The sequence below is a fragment of the Amblyomma maculatum genome, chromosome 4, assembly GCF_055883805.1.
Source record: "Amblyomma maculatum isolate TAMU_Amacu chromosome 4, ASM5588380v1, whole genome shotgun sequence".
In the NCBI taxonomy this organism is placed as follows: domain Eukaryota; kingdom Metazoa; phylum Arthropoda; class Arachnida; order Ixodida; family Ixodidae; genus Amblyomma; species Amblyomma maculatum.
In genome coordinates, this window is record NC_139347.1 from 198,461,808 (window position 1) to 198,480,669 (window position 18,862).

The following is an 18,862-nucleotide window of genomic DNA, read 5'->3' on the forward strand; positions in this document are numbered from 1 at the left end:
GCTTTCCGGTCTCTCACTATCTTCCTAACATCACATAACTTCATCTGCACTGCCTCGAGGATGCCATCTAATCATCGCGTTCGCTGCCTACCCCTTCTCCGGCGACCCTCAACCTTTCCCAACATCAAATCTTTCTCCAGCGACTCCTCTCTTCCCCTCAGATGACCAAAGTAGCTGAGCTTTAACTTTAGAGTTTGACCCTCCAATGAGCAGTCAGGGTTTATTGTCAATAAAAGACATAATGGTCGCCGGAGTTAAATTCTCCCATTCCGGTCCACTTGAGCTCACTGATACCCAAGATATCAATGTTCAATATGTCCATTTCTCGCTTGACGACGTCCAGTTTACCTTGTGTCATAGATCTTACGTTCCATGTTGCTATGTGATATATCTCCTTGCAACATCGGACTTTCCGGTCGCTTCCCGACACATTCACAGCTGAGCGTCCTTTTGGCTTTAGTCCAGCCGCTTCATTCGTCCTGGAGCTACTAGGAATCGCCCTTTGTTCATCCCCAGTAACATGTGGGTCGCCTTCCAACCTGGGGGCTCATCTTCCGGCGCCATATCATTAATGCTATTGTGAGTGGCCATAGGGTTTTCTCGGCAGGAAATACTGGAGTGCGCTGCCATTACCTTCTCCAGTGAATCACATTTTGTCAACTCTCTGCCGTGATCTATCTTGGGTGGCCCTACACAGCAGAGCTCACGACTTCATCGAGTTTCGCAAGCCCCTCCGCCACTACAAGGCAGTAATCCATGAAGGGGCGGACACCTTTACCGAGCTGTAAAGAAAAGAAGAAAGGTGATAGTGAAAAAAGAGAGGTACCGTAGTGGCTTCGGAAGACCACAAATCATCCTTCATGACAGTCAGGAACTGTTGGTTGAGGAATATGGTTGAAAAATTGAAATACATTGTCTGTACGACCCCGCCGGGGTGGCGCAGTGGTTACGGCGTTCGACTACTGTTCCCAAGGATGCGGGATCGAATCCCGGCCTCGGCGGCCGCTTTTCGATGGAGACGAAAAGCAAGGCGCCCGTGTGCTGTGCGATGTCAGTGTACGTTAAAGAACCCCCGGTGGTGGAAATTTCCGGAGTCCTCCACTACGGCGTCTCTCATAGCCTGAGTTGCTTTGGGACGTTAAACCCCACAAACCAACCAACCAACATTGTCTGTACATAAATGTCTTGCTCGAAATCTTTGTCTCAATCTATTGAAAAGGTGAAACAGCTGATGAGCTCGCTCAAATTTCACATTAGGAAGCAGCATTATCGTCGGCAAATTTTTTTCTTTTCGTTAAGACGTTTCTTATTACGTTCAAGAGGCTCTCTATCAAAGCAGTATACTTCCAGGTTTCGACTTCTACTAATAAATATTTTAAGAATAGTTCTTTATTTTGCTCCTAAAAAAAATGCGTCTGCGTTAAATAATTTCAGTAATTAGTACATTCAAAGTCATTTGAAGTGCCCATCCTCTAAATATCCCAGTGGAAATTGACTGTGTATCTGAAATAATAAAGTTCTTAGCTCGAATATCTCTCCATTTTACGATATTTGCTGCATGCTTGTGTCAAGGGGCTTCGTAAGCACGTTTTGTATTTTTTGATATTAAAGAGGTGAAGCTTTTAAAGTTCTGCTTGCACGTGCAGGTACCGCATACTTTTGCCGTTTAGTGGCGTGGTCTAAATGGACCCTAATGAGCACGACAGCGTCCAAAGCACAGCGCAAGACGCTCAACCTCCCGGTGTGGGTATGTGCCATCTTTGATGACGGTAACAACAACGACTGGCCGATTAGCATGCAGGAATTTAGGTTGGGGCAATGGGGCAAGTATAGTCTGATGGAGTGGTTTGATAAGCCGATTTAGTAGCAGCGCGGTTGCGGCTACGGAGCATTCGCTTTATAATGTGTTTTAGGCATTGTTAGTTAACCTGTATATATGTTTAGACCCACTCGTTAGCGTGCCCTCTATATTCCTCCACGCCGGCCTTTGCTTCCGCCTTTCATGGTAGCTACGTCAGGGTCACCTAATTCGTGACGACACACAAGGACGCTGGATTTCTGCTGAATTTTAATTATTTGCTTTAGCAGTTACTTTATCAGTTCGACGGCTGTAAAGGACCTGTTTTTTGTTTTGGTATTTTTTGCCCATAAAATTTGACATCAACTTTTGAGCGAAAAAACACGGCCATGGCTTTGGCAGGCGATAACGGGCAGTTGACGTGGGCGCACACTGACTGATCGTGGTGGTGTATGAAGTCATGATGCCACACGACCAGGCCGAGTTGGCCACAGAGCTGCCAGATAGCGGTTCTCAATTGAGATGAGAGGATGTCACCTCAATGCAGTATATGCCAAGGCCCTTGGATTCCGAGTTGGACAAGCGTCCACAATGCAGGCGCGTTCGTACTGCTTGGTTAAAGCGGGGCTTTATATACAGGCACCGATATCGGACAATCGTTCATGCCATTTGGTATCTTAGGACTGTATGCTAATGATTTTGTGTGAGATAAGAGAGTCACAAGTAAAATATTACTGATAAAGTGAGTATCAAAGCTAATGGACACGAGCGATTATACGGTCGGTTTGTCAGTTTGTGTCCCAAAGCGACTCAGGCTATGAGAGACGCCATAGTGGAGGAATCCGGAAATTTCGACCACCTGGGGTTCATTAACGTGCACTGACCTCGAACAGCACACGGGCGCATTGCTTTTCGCCTCCTTCGAAAAGCTGCCGCCGAGGCCGGGATTCGATACCGCATCCTTGGGAATAAGCAAGAGGAGCCGGCAGACGGGAGTCTAACGCTGCCACGTCATAGCCTTGAAAGAAAAGCTTTAGGTCCCTCTTATCTTTTAATTCGTTAAAAGATAACATTCCATGAAGCATTCGCCACTGAAGGTGAACCATCAGGTCTTGCACCTATGCGATGTTGTGGTTCAGTGGGTTTGTCTAAAGCAGAATTGAGGCGACAACGCGCTCGTGTCTATTATGAAACCAAGCAGACATGATCTTTCGAGACGTCATGTCGTACTCAACTAAGTTAGCTGTAGTTATACAAAATTGAAAGATGCTTTGTGGACGGGCGCGTCATAAACATGTTTCATCGGCATATTAAATCTTGTCTCAAGTCTTAGGTTCTTTACAGGTGTGCAGGGAACGTAATCCCAGTTATCGAAGATCAAGCAATTGTTAGGGTTTAGGTGGATTGGCACGTGATATCGCTAGGAACGAAACACAGCTACTCACATATTTGCGCGCACATTCCCTGTTCTTAGAGGAAAGTTTTCGGTGCATTGCCTCTTTTCTGATGACATTTCTTTTACTTTACCCCTTTGCTTATTTGCACCCCAGAGCCACTTTAAGCCCCAGAATATATCGCTTCCGAGTAGCGGCTATTTCGGTTTGCCTCTCCGGTCAGCTCTAACCCCTGTAATTTGTTTTGGTTCTAACTTAAACTAGTCTGGCACAATCAGTACTTTCGTAACAAGCCGGTCTAACACAAACAGGGCTGGAACACTTTCTCGAAATTTGCACTGCGGCGTGCGGAAGTGCTCAACGCACCCTTAGTAGCGTAATGTAACGAACACGAACTGCAAAGAACGAAATATCTCAAAGCAAATCCCACAGCCACACGAATGACTAACCGACACGCGAGCAATACGGCGTCTGTTCAAGCCGCGCACCAGAGTCGAGTTCTAGCCTAGCCCGCGGCTCGACGCGCTTTGAAGCAGACACTTTTTTGCAAACTAAATTGGCCGCATTAATGGGGTTGGACGGCACCAGGGCGAGAACCGACCTTCGCCACACTTGGGGGGTTGCGACCGGGGCCAGTAATTACGCCTTGCGAAATTAAACCACCTCGGCACTCCCTTTCCCCCTGCCTGTTCCTGTTTCACTCTCTCTCTTTCTTTCACTCTTTCTCATGGAGATAGCTGCTTTGTCCATAAAGCGCTGTGCGTGGCGGCGCTCTTTTCATAGTTAGTTAAAAGAAAATAATATAAGACTGCGAATGACTTGTGCGATTCTCGCCAACAGCATCGCACAGTCGCGCTGCACGCTTCCTCTCAAATCCGGCTCTCGGCTAACCTCATATCTTACCCCGGGTTCTGCCCCTGGAGCCTATTTCTAAAGTTTATATCTTCGCTTTATTTCTTCGCAACTGTGTATAATTTAAAACGTGACGCTTTGCCCCTTTCTCTTTTAAATATGCTTGTCCTCTTTTCTGCAATTTAAGGCTGACAGTGCATTTTTGTTTACCGCTAAAACCTTTTCATGACCATGTTGAGGCTGCACGCAATACTGGTATTTAGCGACAAGGCAAGAGAAAGGGCAGGACTGGTACTCGACGTCAGAGGCTTTGAATTTTTCATCGTCTCTACGCTTTTATTTCAGTGAGCTCGTGCTACCATATGCAGCACCTAGAGTGCGTTTCTTTCTTCTTTTTTTACTGGCGAATGACGGGCTCCAATTCACAGCGACCCGCGTCGAAAACCGCGAGTTTGAACCGAGCATGGTCTCAGCTCTCGTCGCCTCACCTTTGAACTCGCTCCTCTTCTCCCTAGCTCTCGTCATTGCCTCTGAACGCGTGCGCGCGTTTAGCTGCTCTGCATAGCGAAAGGCGCGTTAGTGGTGCAAGCGATGAAAAGCTGCGCTTCGCGGCACAAATTAGGAGCGCTGCAAATGGGCGAGAAGTTGTGGCGTGAGTGCGAGAGGTGGGGAGGCAGCGACGGGTAAGGCCACACAGCGAGGGAGGGAGGAAGCCGTGTGCGGCTAGAGTTCCGGTTTTAATTAGCAGCGCAGAGGATCTTTTGGATTCAGCGAGCGCAGTTTTAAGTTTCTCTCCGAGCGAAGCAAGCGCGCCTCGCGTTCCCACAATTACTCATCGCTGAATAAAAAGAGGGTTTCACGCTGGAGGTTTCGGCGTCTTAGAGCGACACTCGTAGGCTGTCTCCTTGGGTGGCGACCGTCGGTATCGGGAAAACAAAACTTGTAAACAAAACAGGCCATAGTAGTTTGAGTACCCCTAATCGTACCTAAGAGATAAAACTAGTTCCCAATCTGCTAACTCGTGAAGGTTGTTTAATGAAGTTTTTAGAAGCCTACACGCATCTCCGGATCTTCTTTCGGAGGCCTTACTCAGATTTCAGTGCGAAGTGTTCTCGACCACCAACCGAAACGAGGAAATGCCTAGTTTTGAACTGGTCCTCTTTAGGAGAAAATTGTTCATAGGTGAGGGGGGAATCGGAAATCATTTTACCGATGTCCTATCAATGAGCGTAGTTTATCAACACCTGATTGTTGTATGATCCTGCTGTGCAAATCACCCCCAGTCAACCAGGCATTCGCTGAGGCAGGCGAACATGGACATGGGGCTCCATTTAATCATGCGTGACTTTCGCCTGTAACACCGCCGTCCAAGAGATAGCCAGGTCACCACTATTCCAACTTGTATAGAAAAGGGGGCTCGCGACAACGCTAGACGCAATGCTGCTGCACTTTACACACGAGGACAATCTTCACGTCAACGCCTATCTTCAGCGCACAAACGAAGCCCGATTACTTCGTCCTGCAGTGCATTAAAGACAAGCAGCGTACCGACGCCAGATTCTACCACCTACTACTACGGGGGAATAGATTATACAGGTCGGGAGACCAAGTCTAGGATTGGATGACTATTCGCCGGCCCGGACTAAGTGAAAAGCTGTAAAGCCTATACTCGAGTCCGTAAAAAGTTCTTGGTCGCGTCGGGCAACTGTACTACTAAGTCAATCCTGACAGCGCGACAGCATTCCAGCAGCGACGCGCGCGCCCAGGAATCGTGCATGCTGTGCGCCTTGCGCACGTGCGCAAAAGCTCCTTGGTCAGTTACTTTCTAATGTTTATGTTTTTCCTATTCTATTCATTTTGAAAGTAGAAAGACGATACTTTCTAAGGGCAGGGTTATGCCACAAACTAACTCAATCGTTATTTATTGCTGCCAGCAAATGCTGGCATGCGGCCTTACCACTTTGCTCGTAGTGCGCAGAAAGATCTGCTGCTCCTTGTTTAAGCTCAGTACCACTGAGAGGTGGCTTCATACTTTTGTTTTAGCACAAGGTGTCTTGATGTTAATCTGTAATAGTTGAAGCCATTCGCGTTTACTTCCGCATTGTTCCCAAGATCCTACATCAACTCGTTCATTTCATTCTAAGAAGGTGAGCGATTTTTCGTGCAGGACAACTGTGTTAAAAGCCTCATTATTTTAATAAAAATTAGTTGCGGTTTAACTTTGGTTAACCCTAGTTCATCTGCGATAGCAACGGCGGAAGCTTCTTTTGCCTGCTACATATTCCCCTATCAAGCCCTATCAGTGTAAGGTGCTGCATTATTAGTGACACGTAGGCTCATTATTTAAGAGTATGATGCGAGAGTGTAAGTTACCAGTCTTCTTCTTCTTGTTGTCCTCCTCCTCCAGGAGGAGCAGCGTGGTCAAGCATGGCCTCCGCCGGGACCACGCGACGGCTCGAAACCTGGCGCAGTATTGAAAACTATCCGTACATGGAACGACCTATCTGCAAATTTAGTTGAGTGTTCAACGTTGTCTTCTTTTCTGAGTGCATCTCGTGATAAATAGCGGTGTTTCACATTGTCAAATTGTGGTGGTTACACTTCATTTGTTTTCTTTTCTGTTATTTTTTTTATTTTTTTATTCTCTGTGCGAGTGATATATGTCTTTCGTTTTCGTCTTTCGCAAGACTGAATGTACTTCGTATTCTCGTGAACTGTATTCTTCTGTACCTCCCTGGACTGAGGACCCAACCACGGGAGCTCTAGATTATTTTTATTGCGAAAGCAATACTACTTTCACTTTTCAGCCCTTCGCGTAACGAGGCGGTAACTACCATTGACCTTTAGCGTGACCTTTGGCGCGCCACTAAGCACAGCTGCGCAAAAACAGGGGCCCCAACTCGCGCCGTCAACTCGCGAGGCGGTAGCTACCAAACGCGGCCTAACTACCGCTCCCTCCATGAGGGAGCGCTACAGCCGGAGTGACGTCATCCAATCTGCCGCAAAAACAAAAACTGAGCGATTTATAGAAAGGGAAAGGAGCGGTAACCGTCTCACTAGTTTTCCGTGGACACCTCAACCGCGTCGTAAGAGGAGGAAGGAAGGTGGGAGTGAAAGTGGAAAGAGAGAAGAGGAGCCGTAATGGAGGACAACGGAATAATTTCAACCACCTGGGGATATTTAACGTGCGCTGACATCGCACAGCACACGGACGCCACTTCGTTTCGCCTCCATCGAAACGCAGCCGCTGAGGTCGTGTTCCAACCCGGGTACTCCGGCATAGTTGTCGGGCGTCTTACCCCTGCACCACCTCAGCGGGGCAAAAACAGGGTATCCAACTCGCGTCGTGAACTTGCGAGGCGGTAGCTACCAACCGCGGCCTAACGGAGGGAGCGCTACAGCCGGAATGACGTCATCCCATCTGCCGCAAAAACGGGGCCCCCAACTCGCACCGTCAACTCGCGAGGCGGTAGCTACCAACCGCGGCCTAACTCCCGCTCCTACCGCAGCTACCGCCGGGTGTGCAAAGTTGGATACTATAGGAGGTGGCCTAGCGGCAGATGGAACCAACGCCGTCTCCAGGGATGCTTTCATTTCTGCTGGCGTAAAGAATGCCGGTGCCGGAGCGGCAGTTGTACATTCTGCCTTAACCTCACCCACAACCAAGTATATCGTTGCAGCCACGACACTCGTTGCCTCGCTATTAGTTATACATAGAGTAACCAGGAGTAACCCCGCAATAAACAATAGTTGAACCATATGCCGTGGCCAGAGTGAATCACTGCATAATCATACGCATAACCGCAAGCACCACAACCAGCTACACCTCCAGCTAAACCTAGGCGTAGCCATAGCTATTGCTTTCGCAATCACCAGGCTTAACCAAGCTATTCCTCTTTGCATTATATAGTTTTCTCTCTCTCTCTCTCTGTATCCCCCCCTCTTCCTGCTGAAAGCCTGACATTCAGTCTGGCAGTATGAAATAAATACATAAATAAATAAATAAATAAATAAATAAATAAATAAATAAATAAATAAATAAATAAATAAATAAATAAATAAATAAATAAATAAATAAATGCTGTGATTTTGGGATTGGGGCCCGGCTTCTTCGTTTGAAATGTTAGGCGCTGGCCGTACTACTATATCAAACATGTTTGGGCCGGCCGATCGATTCTTTTGACAAGGAGGAAATAAGAAAGTATTTTTTCTCCCTCAAATTTACTTTAATTCATATATTACATTCTGAAATTAGGCCGTCAATCATTGTGCGACAGGCCTTAACCCGTCTACTCTCTCTCACACCGTCTTATGTCGCCTTTCCTACTTTCTCTCCCTTTCACTTCTAAAAGTGGAGAGGTGACTGCATTGTCTCCACGCTGTCACCTGCCAACCAAGGCAGCTGAAGTACTTGCTTACGTTTTCTTTTTTCAAATGGGTCTGGGCATTTTATACATAAAAATGGTATTGCAGATTTATATCTTGGTTAATAATATCCCAGGATGACCAAAACTAACGAGCCTTTTCTACTGTCCTTGCCGACGACGTGTCGTGTTTCATTCAGCGTTCTGTATAGAAAGGGTTGTGCATTAAGCAGAAAGGTTATATTTCTGCCACTAATTTTCAACGATCCCTTGGCCCATTTAAATGATTTTGGAAGATCTACAGCACATTGCTTGAAAGCACATAGCTTTGATGTTACCAGTTCAGATGCTTTAATAGAACACGTGTACGCATGTCATAGCGTGCCAGTTCCCATGTACAATTACAACTGAGCTGGAAAGCACACATCGCAAAGCAGTCAGATTTGTTTGTTACAAACACGTTCGGTACACTATACCTTCTGAACTCCCGGCAATGGTTACATTGCCGTGCTAGTATATTTGGGCTTTGCATTTGCGCTGAAGTTTTTTCATACATTATGTTTACATTACCTACAAATGTAAGAAAGCCAAGTTGCCAAGTATACATTTTTTTTTATTAGCGCAATAATTTTGTCAAAATGGACAGCAGCGAATACCTGTCTCAAGCACGAGAGCCATTAAATAGAAATGCAAGAAACACCTGGAGGAATACAGATTCCAAATGCACATATTTTGTTATCATTTTTCTACATGATATTCAGGAATGGAAATATTTGCATCAAGACCTCATCAATTCCTCATCCATCTCCACATCCTTCAGCAATCTTTTCATTTTTGCATTTCATAAAGAACCATGACCTATCGTAAGAAGTAGTTATTATTACTGTACACCATATGAATGTATCTTTTTTTTTTTTTGCGTGAAATCAACCAGTCTTTATTCTCGCCGGAAAATGGCTGATCTTTCTTTCGGTTTTGACAGAGTGCTTGGTTTATTTTTGCTTTCTGACATGGATATATATTTCTCTAATGTATCCTTTAATGCCGCCTGTTATGTCTGTTGTATCAGAGTGCACTGTTATATTTTATTATTGCGAACACGCATTTTTATTGTTGGCTATTATTTACCAATACTATAACAGCCCCAAAAGGGGTTACCAGTATATGTAAATGAAATAAATAAAATTAAAACAACATATCTAAAGCATAGTGAGACTGGTTACCGTGTTTTATAAGGTTTAGCAGCGTTATATAGCTCAAGTATTAGCAGAAAAATTGCCGATAACGAAACATGCGTGAACATATTTACCACAAAACAATTCGGGTGAATATATGAAGGCGTGTCAAGTGCGAGAAAGCACCTTGTCAGTCTTAGTCTACGTGGTCTATGCAGAGCTCGCTGTAGCCATAAGAATCACACGTGGTACAAACGCGACTGTCGCTGTTATATGAAGGGCGTAAAAAAAATGGACAAAAGTACGTTTTGTGGTCTCTGGTCGTCGAATATCTCCACGCATATGTTATGATAGTTTTCCTCCCTTTACTCGTGGAGATCGGTCTTTTGACTGTCTGGGCGAGATCTTCACATTTTTGGAGAGCGCCTATACTGATAACACTTTTTGGGCACAAGTTTGACGTTTTTCTAATACGTGACTCTTTGTCAACAAGTGAACGCAATCAAATACACTGCTGTCTAAAACACAACCCTATCTCTATATCAGGTGCCTGTACTAGTACGAAAACTGCACGGAAGTTTGAGCTGTAAAGAGCCATTGTTTTGCATTGTTCGTTTTATTCTTGTTAAATATATTTCAACTCATTGGCTGCGTTTTCAGCTCTCTCAATCCTACTTTTAAGCTCCAAAGAATAAGTTTCCTGTGTAGCGCCGTATGTGCATCCTTGCAGTAACGTACCAACAACAAAAAGAAAGCGTGCACACACGCACGCACGTCTGCATACCCTCACGTTTCGGCGCAAAAATCAACATTGCTTTATTTTTTAGTGAGTGGAAGGTTTGCAACTGGCAACCTTCTCTCAACAGACAAAGTCAGCTCTTTGTTGCTCATTGAGGGAGGCGCAATTTTTACGTCCTCTTTCTCCATGGAAGCCTCTACGCGCCGTTGCTAGTCGTAAAGTACACCTTTCCCCATACGCTTATTCTCTCCCCTAAGCCTGTTTCTGCTTCAGCAATCGCAATAACTTTAGCCTTGCGACACATTCCGGCTGCACAAAATAAGCTGAACGGAAGCAAGCGAAAGAAATGGAGAGAATATATCGCGCGAATCCTTGGAAGGAAACAGCTTGGCAATGCGGAACTGTCGATTGGAATGGCTATCGGAGCGCAACGAATGGCCTCCGTAATAAACGATCCGCGCTGTGGTGACATTTCCGCGAGTGGGTACGCAACGCGAAGTTTAAAGCCTTGCTCCTCCTCCGCCGGCTGCTCTTTCTCTCTCTTTCAAATTAATGGTTCCCGAGAGAATAATTAGAAAGTGCGCCACAGAGATAAACGAGCGAAGCGGCAGCGCCCCCTTTGTTGGTCGTTAGTAAGTTACGTATCGCGCTCCACCAAAAAGCGCTGGAATCTGCGTTTTCACGGGAATTAAATGAACAGAGAGAGAAAGACGAGAAAACTGAAACACGTATTCTTCTCCGCAGAGTTGCAACAAAACCTAATTTCTTTCGGCACAGCGATGCAGCAAATACAACATCCTGGTCTGATTTTTATTCTTGTACATATTGCCTGATTCAGCGGCAACTTTGTTAACCCTTCGAGTTAACGTATGATAGCGGTTACTCAGCGCTTTTTATCAAGCTTACGCACTGTGGTATATGTTGTGAGACAATGCTGTCAAAGTGCATCTTTTCACAACTTGGAGTGTCTTTGTTTCCGCTGATGTGTTTTACTGTAAATTTAAATGGTCGCGGGTTTCTGTGCTTGTGCTGTGAAAGTCTACTGAGTAGTTTATAAAAGTACTTCGTAGAAGCTTACTCGAGTGTCCACTAACACATTTTTATTTCAGCTTCTACGCGTGCCATAGGAATTATTTTCCTTGTAAAATTTGGTTGCCTACCCCACTGAGTACTCTGGAATAGTAGGCAAGAGAGGAGTTTCCATAAGGCAAATCCATAGTTTATCCCGCAAACAATCGCGGCGGAAACAGCGCTAACACAGGATAGAGCGAGAACGCAACACAGGCGCTGACACTGGTGTTTATTACAGGAATTTCAAGGCTGTTTCCCAATTCTTGCAGGAAGATGTACTGCTGACATCAACCTCAATGCTCTTAACTGGGCTAGTTGGTGAACGAATTCAGGCATGGTGCTAGCGCACAAGGAGGACACACACTGCGGGTAGGCGGACAGGACAAACGCTAGACAGGCTAGCGTTTTTCCTGTCCGCCTACCCGCAGTGTGTGTCCTCCTTGTGCGCTAGCACCATGCCTGGCATGAACCTGTTTTCCAATGACTTCGAGGACCTCTACTACTCCTCGACACATGGTGCACTGCTCGAAACTTACTGACGGCATTGACAACCAAGGAAATGTGCTACTCCAGAACGCTGTTGTATTTGGCGTGAGCACATTCCTGGATTTATTGACCTTCTATCTCTCCATTTTCTTGATCAAGTTCGAAGGGAAAATGTACACTGAAGAAAGGCGTTTGCATCGGCTCCTGCCTAGCGCCAGTTATGAGCGACCCGCTATTGCCCGATATGGCAGGAGTTCACCACAACATAGTACAAAATTTTCAGATACGTTGGTTATCGTCTGGTAATTATCAAGAGCTCTCCGTAGCGAAACGCCTGCTTGGGCCATAAGGCCTGCAGTATTTTGAAATAAATAAATAAATGAAACGTCCGCGTCATAGCCTAATTCTACTTGCACCTAAAAGATCTCCCGATAACGATTGAACATCCCACAGAATATAAGCTTCGCTTCCTTAGTTTTTTTCTGCGCGTTACACCTGGCCGCATCTGCAGGCACGCCGCTCGCCGAAGAGCATGCTGCCGTTCACCTCAGCGTACTCGAAGCTCATCAAACGAGGCATCGCCACTTCCCAAACAAGAACGCCCTCTACACATCTTGCCAACACCAAGTCTTCGCCAGCTTCAAGTCGCAGATGCGCCAGTCAGATCCGTTGTTTTCCCGGACGATCTGCTGTGCAATCTGAATTTATAAGAAGAAACATAGACATCTAACGATCGCGCAGAGTCGTGGTTGGTTTCCTATGTGCATGGTGTGTCCTACAAGCTCAAGAAGATAGGTGTTAAGGTTGGAGACCGAGTAATTTTTTCTGCTCCAAACGAACTTCGTTTTTTGTGCAAACGTGTGAATAAGGAAGAGACTGAATGGATTGCATACATGAAAAAACATCAGAATCCATTTATGTAGTGTAAAAAAACGTTGTGTTCGGCATTCCGCTCTCCTTTGGCAGGTACTATCTAGGGCAGACTGGAAGATGTATTAATGACAAGTTGCACGATCACGTTAATTTTCAGAATGTTACTACCGGTTCTAACCTAGTCATTCACCGCTCCAAATGCAAATGCTCTCCCCTGCTTGACAAATTCGCGCCATCAAGAAATATTTTAGCCAGCATGCTTGAGACATTTGGGAAGCCTTTACCATAGAGTAAACTACTATGTGCAAAAGCCATGTCTTTACTTTCAAACTGAACCCAAGGGTAGCCATGCAGATTGCTTTCGCGTAACGCCAGGTGTAATCACAAACAATTTTTTTTTCTTGTTTACCGCTACTGCAATCCGTATCCCTCTGCTTTATGTCAAAGTGAAAAACGTCGAGAACTGCTATTACTAGTAGAAGGGAAGGTTGATAACTGCGATCACACCCCCCTCCCCCCCCCCCCCCCCCCATTGCCTGATCTCGTATCACGAACATGATATCATAGTGGGAAAATTCCAGAAAATACATTATTCTTATAATTCCATGGTCTACAAGCTCTTTTTATGGCACTATGCATTAACTGCGTTCGTTAAAGTGAATGTTATCTTATCTCAGTTTAATAAATAGTGAAGACCATAATTACATCACTTAATGTCCGCATTTCCCACCTACATTCAAAAGCCGGTTTGAAGCAGGGTCCATGGCTCGTGTATAAAATACCCCCATAACCTATTTCCTAATACCCTGAATGAAATGACTTTGAAAATAAGAAATGAGACTGCGCCTAAATATGAAATGGCCCAATTCTCGCCAAAATTACCTGACCAAGCTTGCTATTGTAATGTGACGTGCAGTGCTCCGGAAAGCCAATTTGCCGAATTCTGATATGTTCAGGTATTTATTTTTCAATCCCGTACAGGGAAAGAAGCGTGACCTTGTTCGGTGACAAAAAAAAGAGAAAAAGAAACCTCTTATTGAGCAGTGGCATGAACCTGGTCGTGCTGTGTTAGAAATAGTGTTGGTCGCATACGCTGCCTTGCATGTGTTTCTGCAGTCCACCTCTTGTCACCGCTCAGGAACATTCCGGATAGGCTTACATGAGAGTACGAGCACAGTCTGCAATGGTTGTCTATATATGAGCACTCTCCTAGAATCTTCATACTCCTTCTCTGTCCACCGACCTATTCGAGATAATCTCTCCCTATACGTATTTGGAAAATATGAAATGATTTCTCCACCTATCTGACTGAAAGGGATGGGGGCAGACAATGGTTATTGAATGGATTATTTTGCCTATAGAATTAGTTACTATTAAAGGCCTCACACTGTTTTAAACTTTCTCAGACGGCTCGTTATGAATGAGGTCATTTCTATATACTTTCTTCCTTGTTGTACTTAGCCCTGTTTTCTTGCAGTATTTTCTATTTCTTTTTTGTTATGATTGCTCCCTTAGGTCTGGCGTTTTTTTTTTCATCAATGTCTTTACACCAATGTTTCGCACTTTCTGTAGTTTTTACATTATACCAAACTACAACGCGACATCCTTTATATATATATATGTGTGTGTGTGTGTGTGTGTGTGTGTGTGTGTGTGTGTGTGTGTGTGTGTGTGTGTGTGTGTGTGTGTGTGTGTGTGTGTGTGTGTGTGTGTGTGTGTGTGTGTGTGTGTGTGTGTGTGTGTGTGTGTGTGTGTGTGTGTGTGTGTGTGTGTGTGTGTGTGTGTGTGTGTGTGTGTGTGTGTGTGTGTGTGTGTGTGTGTGTGTGTGTGTGTGTGTGTGTGTGTGTGTGTGTGTGTGTGTGTGTGTGTGTGTGTGTGTGTGTGTGTGTGTGTGTGTGTGTGTGTGTGTACGAAGGAAAGAAGCCAACAGTCCGCGAGGCCAAGGAAAGCAGTGGGGATTGTACGTTATGTAGTTGTTTTTTTTTTTCGCTAAGCCATAAATTAGTAATGTAATCTGTTTAGGGGAAAGATAATTAAACACAAAGTAGAAGGAAAAACAACTTGCCGATGGTGGGAAGCGAACCCACGACCTCCGAATATCGCGTCCGGTGCTCTTTCAAGTGAGCTACATCGGCCGCTGTCCCACCTGCTACTTGGTTGGGTATTAATGTTGTCTGTATACGAACCTTGAGAGTGTTAACCAGCGCCAACCTCAACCATAGCGGTGGACGTGGAACGTCCTGTATTACCGCCAGCGTCCCGTAGTACGTGATCAAGAGCGAGGGCGAAAGCTGAGCTAGAACCCTCTTACGCTACCTATGGCCTCAAGACTGCCAGAACCGAAACCCCCGTAAGCTACAAGCAGATAAATGAAGGGGAAATGAGGGTTCTTGTTATAATACATGAAGGAAAGAAGCCAGCAGTCGGCGAGGCCAAGAAATATATATATATATATATATATATATATATAACTCTAACCTGCAGGAAATTCACACACACACACACACACACATATATATATATATATATATATATATATATATATATATATATATATATATATATATATATATGGTATATATATATAGTGCAGTAATTGGGATATGACGCTTAAAGCCGTAAAATATGTTTTTATAAGAATTGCCAACAAAAACTAGTATATTAATTTTAATACACCCTCCCATCACATCCTATTGTAGAAGTTAAAGAATATAAATACCTTGGTGTTACCATTACTAACAATCTAAGTTGGAGCAGTCGTTTTGCCAATACATGCTCATCCTGCTAGAGAAAACGTGGTGTTCTCAACCACAAACTTGAACATGTTCCTTTCAGTGTTCAGCAGTTAGCATTCTACAGTCTCATCAGATCAAAACTTGAGTATGCTTGAACAGTTAGCGACCCTTACACCAAGAATATTATGGCATTGGGGACTATCCAGCGGAAAGCCCTACGCTTCATGCTCTCCAAGTACCGCACATCTGACTCTTACTCCATTTTAATGAATGAAAATTTCATCCCACAACAGCAAATACAAAGAAAAATTCAGAGGCTAAAATTTCTATTTTTGCTAAAGCACAACAAACTTGCTATGAGCCCTGAACATTGCTTTACGCCCCTTACAACATGTCCAACAAGACATCATTATGCACAATCGTTAACTCCGTATCAAGGAAAAATCAATGCATTTAGGTGTTCTGTTTTCCCTCGTACTATTGCATAATTGAACAAGCTGCCTTCTGATGTGATAATGTCCATTGAATCTATTGATAAATTGCTGGCATTTTAACCATAGTCGTGTTTCATATTGGTGTATATTTCCTTGGTAGTGTTGTACATGTCTAATTGTAACTTGCTTCTCTCTTAAGACTAGTATGTTACATTTCATGAATTTATATTTCACTACATTGTATTATTTTCAGCCCTCCTGCTAGAGCCCAGTTAGGGCCTGCAGTGTTTGTTAAATAAATAAATAAATAAATAAATAAATAAATAAATAAATAAATAAATAAATAAATAAATAAATAAATAAATAAATAAATAAATGTTTCAACCTCATCCATAAAATTGTGCATCTCGCGTTATTTCTATCATTTACTACTACAAATATTTTTGTTCTTTGTCCAGCGTTTTGTTTTCGCCCCTTAATTCCTTTTAAAATATATCTTGCCCTAGATGTACTCTAAATATATTTGTTTGGTTTGGTTTGTGGGGTTTGACGTCCCAAACCAAAATAAATAAACGAAAAATAATTGAATTGCACGAGACAATCTTCACTACTTTTAAAGAAACTAACTTAGAACCCTGTTAAATATACGCCATATAGCATCGCCCTATGAAGCGTTGCTAAGTAATGGATATAATTGTTTGGTTAATAGTAATTCTCGTTAGCAGTGACAATTACTAAGGGTTTATTCATAGCGCTCGTTAAGATTGCGAAGTATTATGCTGATAAATAAGGGTCCTATCTAGGACAGTTTCTTAGATTGCTAATTGGCAATCAGAATTTTATCTACTTATTAATGTCGCGCAATCTGTGGTTATAATTTACTGTATCGTAGTTAGCAGTACGAGGTAACTGATTTTTACATCTAAAGCATCTTACTGACTGTACGCACCTCACAGGTTTGTTGGTAGCGCATCCGGATAGCAACCAAAAGGGTGGAGCTTGCGTTCCACTTGATCATGATTTGCATATCAGCGAAAGTGCTTTTCTTTCTTTAGAGGCACTTTGTAATGTCATTTGGCTAAGGTCGCGACCCTGTCAAACCCCTGCCTACTTGGAAACGAAATATTCGAAATGGTTGAAGGGTAATGATGTCACAATGTCACGTGATCTCGCCAGGCACCGATCGTTCAACAAGGTGCATAATGTCTCTGGAGTAAAGGACTCCTCGAAACCACTCAGTGAGTTAGATGCATACGCTAGCGTGTCCTTCGGATCTGGATTAGCATCTATCGCAATAAATGTCTCAGGAACATCTTCTGTTCGGAAAGTTGTCACCTCTGTTAGGGTTTTGACTGCCGGAAACCAGCGCCGACAATAACATACAGTCGCTTGTCAAATGCTCGAAGTCCCGAATAAGTGTTGCGCGAACGTGTCGCAGCATACACTATTCGTCACATACACATACAAAATTGCTCAGTGGCCTGCATTTTACCATTTTGCTTGCACAAAATGCCACATGTGACTCGTAAGCATGCTTTTATAGTTGCTGAGGCCCCGCTTGACTATGGCTATATCTTTCGTGTTTTAAATTTTTTTTTCTCAACGTAGATTTATAAATTCATCATATTTTTTACCGTCTAGGTTTGGCATCAAGAAATTAGTGCGGCTGAAGTCTTGACCAATTCGTAATAGTCTTAGCATGCTATACGAGCCCATTAAGAATATACATGTCAGTGCAGTGCATCGACGAATAGTGCCAGTAGTGTAGACTTACGCCTGACGAGGAGCTCGGTGTCGGTGCGGTCCTCGCCGACGCTGTTGTTAGCCAGGCAGGTATAGCGCCCCTGGTCAGACTCCCTGACCGCGCGCAGCAGAAGAGCTCCCGGAAGATGGAATGCGCCCGATCGCACGGGGGTCAGGGTTCCCCGTGGGGAACGCCGAAACCATCGAGTGGTAGGCGCCGGATGACCGCGGGCCAGGCATGGCATCTCAGCGTCTTCTCCTAGCGCAGCCTCCACGGACGCCTGGCCCTTCAGAATCCGAGGTGCGAGCTTGCCGTTGGGTTCTGCGAAGCGGGAACACATATATAAAGCTCTGGCCGAAGGTTCAGAAGCTATCATCGCACCGTTCATAATCTATCGCACGTATAAATCTCAGCCTCACACGATGACGATTCAACCGGCGATGAAAAGTACAAGTGCCTTTCATCGTTTCTTGACAAAGCCGATTGTTAGAGATGTCAGTGGTTTCATGTGTGTACTGGTTTAACCCGTTTTGAAAGGAACTCGTCGTGTACGACAACTAAAACCTGTCCGCTGAAAGCTTCGCAAGTGAACTATAGGGTATTCATTCTGAAGAAAAAGAGCAGAAGGTTCATTCATTCATTCATTAATTCATTCATTCATTCATTATTTTCCCAGAAAGAACTGGAATGGTCTCCTGGGCTAAAAGCTGAGTGAGCAGCTTGACTGGGCCTAAAAAAAGTTGCTTAAAGGTGCCCCATTGCCTAAAATCCGAAAACGAAAGGGCGGTGGGTTGCTAATTTTATGTTGATTTGCATTCATAACTATAACAGAGTGGCTAAGTTTTAGCAGCAGCTGTGTTTTTTTATTCATGTAAGTAGTCTTTAACAGTGAATGCAAACATAAAAGGTGGCTGAATAAACTCGTAATGTTGGTTTGTACACTACGTCCTATGCCGAGAGAAAGGAACAAACACATTAAACTCCAGACGTTTGCAAGAAAAATGCCTTCTGTGCAAGCAGAAAAAAGTCTACGAGTATGAGAGTTAGTTAAAAGCTCCTCTGAATCGTGCCCTAAATTTACGCTCTGGTGCCGATTGAGGCGGATGAGTTCGCAGCATTGCATTAGTTTTTGTTTGGTAGGATTACTCCTAACAAATTTGGCTTGGTTTAGTTTGTGGGGTTCAGATCCCAAAGCGA